We start from the raw sequence: 7,535 nt of genomic DNA on the forward strand, positions 1-7,535 counted from the left end.
CTGTTCTGTACATGTGCAAATAAATGTGGCTAATTAGACTACTGAATGAATGCTTAAGACTGTTTGTTTCTGTGCATATTAATCTGTAAAGGCTAACATTGAGTACTGATCACCATACTAAGTATATTGTTTGTGTATTCCAGGTGATCAGACTAGATTATTATGATGGTCCATTCTGGCCTTAAAATTATGACTAGAAAAATCCTCTTTTAGGGAAATCTGAGGTACATGACATTCATGATCAGTCTGTGAAAGACTGCTGCCAAGATATACAAACAATCTGACAGAAATAAAGGTTTTATTTAAACAAAAAGTGGTATTTACATGGTGTGGGCATTCATGGATTTTAAAGTTAGAAGAGACCATTGTGATCAGCTAGTCTGATCTGCATAACGTAGGCCATAAGACTTCCCTGAAGTAATTTCTGTGAAGAATCTACTACGACCCTGTGTAAACTGTGCCACTGGAGAATTACTCTGTTCAAAAGTTGTGCCTTATTGGGTCTGGCAAATCAAAGCAAGGCTTGGCAGACAGGAAAGCTGAAAACAAGTCTCTCGGACCTGACTTCTCTCTAAACTTTGCCAAGTTTTAATTCAGCAATTAGAGGAATGAAGTTGAGTCTTTCTTCATTGCCATGTCAGATAAACAGACTCAGGATGTCATTTATTACCTAGAGAATGTACATACCAGTACATTTTCTATTTCCATCAAAGTAGATCTAGCTGCTACTTGCTTACATTCCTGTTCTCTAAAAAGTAAACAATGCTTGCCATGCAGTTTACTCCATACGTAGTGTCATCATGTTGGATATTTCACCAGGGCAATAATGCTGTGACTAATAGGCTGCGTCTACACTAGGGAGCTTACCGCGGCACAGCTGTGCCAGTGCAGCTCTGCCACTGTAAGATCTCATGTAGCCACTCTATGCCAACAGGAGAAAGCTCTCCTGTCAACGTAATTGAACTACTCCCAATGACCCGTGGTAGCTATGTTGGTAGGAGAGCTACTGGCCATAGTGCTGTGCAGACTACCACTTATGCTGGCAAAACTTACATCACCCAAAGGGGTGTTTTTTCACATCCCTGAGTGATAACTGTTTTGCCAACAATTGCTAGTGTAGACATGGCCTAAGATTAATAGACTAGGTGACAAGAAGGGTTGTTTTTTCTGTATTTTAACAAAGTAAAGCCCCACAACCACCTCAGTATACAATTTTCCACTGGCCCTTCATATTGATCAGCACCCATTAATCAAATAACAGGAAATATAAACTTAACTAAACTTTTTTTTTAAATCGGGTCTAATGCCCTTTGTCTTCTAATCTGATATTTCACAGTAGCTGAGTCCTGGTGCTAAAACCAAAAGTCTGCAGGATGATTGTTCATGAATGATGTATAGAGCTGCATAGATGAAATGTAGCAAATGTGCACTAATGTCACATCACTCAGAAAAATCCCTGTTATTTACATAGGCTCGTCCTTGCCATTAACTCTTAAAACTGCTCATCTTTAAAGGAGATTGGAAGTAAATGTTTACAAAATAAAAACCATTGAACTGTAGAAAACCAGCAGAGCAAAATTCCATTCTCAGACTAACAGATTTTCAACTGGCCATCAAGTGATTTCTACACATGTAAAGAGGAAAAAGGATGGTGTTGGGGTTAGAATTCAGAGATCTGGGCTCAGTGCTTGGTTCTACCACAACTGTAATGTGTGACTGTGGGCAGATTACTTGGGGCATGTTTACACTGCAGCGTAAGCCTGGGCTCATACTCAGGCTTGAATCCAAACCTCTCTTCTGTCTACACATATTTCTCAGGCTCAGACCTAGGCTCCTACTACCCTGCAGGAGTGGAGGGTTCAAACTTGAATCTAGCCAGGACCCAGAGTTAGAGCCCTATTGTTTTGCAGTGTAGATGCAGTCCCCCAGACTTGGATCCTGGGAGTCCACCGAAAGTATTCCACAATCCCGTGGGCCAGCTTCCTTTGTGCTCTCTATCCCAAGAATCACAAGTTGACTCAAGGGACACAGAACCAATCTTGTTGTAGTGCAGCAACTCGGTGAGTCAGTGTTTAACCTTTCCATTGTCTTCTGACCACCAAGCTGCAAGCACGCTATTACAAAGCTTTCTGTGTTTCCAATGGAGACTGAGCAGAAGTCCTTCGCAGAGCATACTGCTTCATGGTCACGGGAGCACAGCCAGATTTTGGTAAACTCTCTGGTGCAAGCCAGCAAAACAGTGGGCTTTAGTAAGAGTACCAGGAATGATCATGCATGCCAACAAATAATGAAGAAACTGGCAGTGTTGGAAATTTACCGGACTAATGACCAGTGCAGGGACCAAATTACATTTCTCAAGAATGAGTACCAGAAAACCAGGGACCAGAACCACATTTTGGGCAACTTGTTGACATCATGCCTGTTTTATGAAGAGTTTGACTGGGTGCTGAATACTGTGCCGAACACAGAGCTAGCTGTGGTGCATGATGATCCCTGGTCAATCAAGATGGTGACCAGCTGTCCCCAGAGTCTGGTATGGGAACTGATCGGAGCCAGCAGAAGGTGCCAAGTGAAGACAGTGCAGGAGCTCTATTTCTGAAACCGGTCCCAGAGGAGGCTTCACTGTAGGAGCTGCAGCAGCACATCCTGGGGCCTTTCTTGGAGGAGCCTTTTGATGCCCCCCCTTGAGGAACAGCCCACTACAGAGCCTGCAAGAGACCCAGAAAGGACAGAAAGTGCCCCAGAGCCTGGTAAGTTTCTGGCTCCATTTTAACGTTTATTAACATAGGCGTGGAAGGGATTTCCATTCTATGAACCAATGCAAAAGTTATTAAAAGCCCCATCTAGTTGTGTGTAGCCACTAATGGTGAGTTGTATGCCAGCAGCTTGGCTCCCTCCCTCTTTCCTCCCCCATACATGGAGTTCAAAATGGCAACCTAGAAATGTAAACAGTAAAAACTCATAGAAAGTGAATTTTTACTAGAAAGGCGCAGATTTTTGCTCGTGCATTCTTGTTTCTTACAAATAATAACCTTGCATTGCCATGCCTGTAAGTACACTGCTATGTAACCGCTCAATAGTGTAATGAACCTCCTGGAAACAGTGAACTGTGGCGGGGAGGGGAAAATGTGTTCCATTTGCAAATCTAGTACATTTCATTTAAATGTAGTCCATATGTGACAAAATAATTTTTCCCAAATTTGACTAGGGTTTGAAATTTTGTCCAGGTGAGTGCTATGGAGTGGGGGAGGTTAGGAGAATGGCTGTGATGTGTTTGCATGCAGTCATAATAGGCTAATCCATGTGGAAACTCATGCAGCATCTTGTTAATTCCCTCATGAATTTTGATCCAATCCCATGTGCTGCTAGCTGCAAACTTTTCCTGAAGCAGGAACTCCAGATAGGTAGTCACATGTCGGGGAAGGTCGTAATTTCCAGGGCTACCTGGGTAGCTGACCAGTCCACTGCACTCCTAGATGTGTTTGTCAGTCACTGTATATTAGAATACTTTGGTTGCATAAACCGCAGGTTACCCACCGGCAGCTTGGAATAACACCTCCCTTTCCCAATCAGAGACCAAAAGAAGTGTTATGTCCTCTGAAATATGGAAGGCCTGCAATGATAGAAAAAGCTTTTTGTAGCATGTCCACTGACATTCAACAACCATTCTGCACCTGCTGAGAATTTAATTAAACCATCTTTTGCCAGAGACTCTAAAATGAGGGTATAGATTCATAAGGCAAGACAAAGAGGGTACAGAGTGTTTCCCAGAATAATTGTGGGGACAGAAATTCCATGTATGACAATATCATTTGGTGGGAATAGTGACCCAGCCTGTCCATGAATGTAGATTTCCAATTGGCAAAAAATCCAGACATCATGAACTTTTCCTGTGCACACTTTTCCCACACTGACATTCATAAATCGACCTCTATGTCTGCGAGCCTGCATAACAATGGAGTAGTAGCCTTTGTGGTTTATGAACTCATGCTCCTTGACAAGGGCAAACCATAGGGGCCATGGGTCAGATCAGTGTCCATGGTGCAGTTTGGAAACCCCATTCTCTCAAAGCCAGCAATTACTTCAGCAATATTGTTTATGCTCACCACCTTGGGATAAACCACATGCCTGATTGGCTCAGAAACTTCACCACCACTTTATCCATAGTCAACTTTACAGCACCAGACTGGTTTGCAACGGATCTGTAGCAGTCTGGGGTATAGCAACCCACTTCTGTACTGGTGAGGCTGTCTTCATGCAAATGTCTTTATGATGGAGGGTTGGGACAAGTGCTCACAAAGCTCCAGCAATGCAGCTTTCCTCATGCAAAAGTTCTGAACTCACTGCTGGTCATCTCAGGTCTGCATGATGATGTGATCCCACCTGTCTGTGCTTGGGCCCTGCTCCAAAAGCACTAGTCCACAAGAGAGCATCAGAGGGCATACCAAGTGTCATGAAGAGCATCAGCCAGTTCGAGTCTGCCCTGTCTGTGTCCTTGTCCTCCTGCTCCATCATAAGCTCTGTCAGGTGCCTTTGGTGGGTGAGAAAATGCTGCCGAAATATCCACCAGCATCTCACAGAAGCTCTGCCTCTCTCAACACAGGAGTGAAAACACAAGCAAGAGAAATTCTTCAAAAGGTGCCTCTTCCATATTGCTGGCTCTGGTAGCTGCAGGTGCATAGACCAAAATGACTGCTCGTCAGGATGTGTTGGTGGGCTGTTCAAACTTTCTGTGACATGTGGGATGGACAGTCCAGTTTTCCCCACAGGGCACTATAGTCAAAGGGTTAGAATGGACATGTTTTGGGAGGTTTCTTGGGAGTCTGGGATATGGTTCTTTTGACTTGGGTCTGCAGTATGGTTACCAGAGCCCTAGGTTCAAGCCTGGGTAAGAAAAGCCTTAACCTAGGGTTAACAATCAGTGTAGATGCTCAAGCCCTAGGTTCTCTAACCCAGAGGCAGCTGATTCAAGTGTCACTAACCCTGGGCTTACACTGCAGTGTAGACGTACCACTAATTTCTATTCCCCATCTATAAAATTAGGATAAAACTTCTCTACCTCACAGAATTGTTTTAAGGATAAATTCATTAGTGTTACGAGGTGTTCAAAGATTATAGTAATAGGCTGTATAACTGCCTAAATACAATACTGGACCACAGGTCTACTGTGTGAATCTGAAAGCACAATTTTGCTCATAATTTACAGAGACTTGAGAGGTTTTTTCCCCCTAATTTTACATGAAAACCTTATTTTCCCACAGGCTTTCTTCAAGCAATGTCACAATTTTATGTCAGGCTTCAGAGGCTTGTGATATGCATTTACAGCTAAATCGTGTAATCTCAGGATTTCAAGATCATTTTTAATTCAGAAATCCTAGAATTTACTATAGCTAATTCTAGAATGTCAGGAAACATGCTGTTGACTATTTTATTTCCATTATGCCTATTAATGGGGAATCAGTAGTCTACAGTTGGCACCCTGCCTGAGAAGGTGCACTTTAAACTGAATGATGAATCATTGTACTATCTGTTTGCTTTATGCATTGTACTGGGATTATCACCTTCTATAACTGTGATTGATGACTCCATGTACTTTGTAATGCAAAAATAATTGAAGTAAAATGAGTGAAAGTTAATAACCAGCAATTTCTTGTCCATTGTCAGGTTGTGCTGGTAGTTTGGCAAATAATTATGCTTAATTAAAATTCTTTTTCTCTAATTTTATTTCTGATCTTATATTTAAATATTAGTTGTTTAATACCTGATAATCTTTAAATTCTTCAACATAAATGCTTAATGCCACTAGCATAACCCAGGGGTTTGAGGAAGAGCTCTGTGTGGCTTGAAAGCTTGTCTCTCTCACCAACAGAAGTTGTTCCAATAAGAGATATTACCTCACCCACCCTGCCTCGCTAATATTCTGGGACCGATATAGATACAACAACATTGTCCACCACATAATGAGCAGTTACAAAAAATAACAAAATTCAGTAACTTTTTTGTTTTCTATATAATGTATTTAATATTATGTGCAGCTAATAACACTCAAAATGTCAACCTATGTACAAGAAATCTTTATTGTCTAGCATCTTGTTAAAAATAAGCCCTAAGTATATATATTTCTGTATGTCACATGTAAGAAAGATGCACAAATCTTATAAATAAATCTTGAGATTTGTGAGCATGTGTCTTAAGTTTGCATATTGAACATTCTTATAAATAGGTCAATCAATCTACATTGTCTATGTTTAATATTCCTGTATCTTTGCATGTACACTAACACAGTTCATGCTTAATTACTGCAAGAATGTATCTGGTCTTTAACTTGCAAAGTGGAAGTAAAATATACAGCACATTTTATATCTGCTAAAAGTTTTCAACTTAGTCCTTTGGAAGCCTGTTATGATAAACTCCATTAACTATTACCTTTGAGCTCAGTTCAAAGATAACTAAGAATTATGTCTTCATAAAGACTACAGGTCAGGGACTTAAAGTTATAAACAGGAAATGAGAATAATTAATCTGCATTTGATACATTATTGAAATCACACAGCAAAAAATAATCCATACAGAAGGAGTATCAGGGTGCTTCCAAACAACCTTTAACAGCTTCAAATCTAAAAAGTGGATAATAGGATTATAAACTGTACAAGAAGAATAGTCTTGCCATGGATGTCTGTGGTCGGGACATTCTTGTTCCACACAGAAGGCTTGAAAATTATGCACCTGGTCTTTTTTTTAAACAATAGTTACTGTAAGATCCCATATATATCACCTAGTCTCACAAAAAAAGCCCATGTCTTATCTCTGGAGACCCACTAGATATTTTTGCAGTCTATCAAATTCCACAGTAAACGCCAAACAGAAAACTTTGGAAAACTGTAGACAGCATAATTTGAATAGCCATGTTTAGTTAAACCCTTTTAACCCATCTATTAGAAGATTCACATGCTCACTCTGGACACAATAGCTTCCTATTGGTATGAAGCATAAATCAACCATTTTCAGATAAAGTTTAACAAATTTTTGAAGTAACATGGTCTAGAGATCTAAGCTTAGATCTCACTATTTGGCTTCTTGAGCTAACTTTAGGCTAAGGTGCTTGGTTTTACCATTTTTAAGCATAGCAATTGTATGTTGTACTTGGAAATAAAACTCCAGTTTTCACAGGCCAGTCATTAGTTTCTACCCTCTGGTCCATGCTAGGACTTAGACATACCACAGAATAGAGGAAGGGAAAGTGGATAGTTCGAGAGTCCCACTGTTATCCAGATTTAGATTTCTTTGAGACAGATATTCTGTCTTTTGCACTTGGACCTAGGCATTTTGATCCACAAGACAAATAATAATAATTAAAGTCAGGAATATTTCTTCTTGATTTTTTTAAATTGAGATGCTTTATATGCCGTCCCCCATCTCCTAAATGGCAGAGAGAAACTGTTACAGTAGGGAGCGGAGAGAATTTAGTGAAGGGGAGGGGATCAGCTGAGAATAAAGCCTCAGATTTTGAGTTTCCTGTTGTAAACTGATATGTT

This window comes from Gopherus flavomarginatus, chromosome 5 (genome assembly GCF_025201925.1).
Source record: "Gopherus flavomarginatus isolate rGopFla2 chromosome 5, rGopFla2.mat.asm, whole genome shotgun sequence".
Taxonomy (NCBI): domain Eukaryota; kingdom Metazoa; phylum Chordata; order Testudines; family Testudinidae; genus Gopherus; species Gopherus flavomarginatus.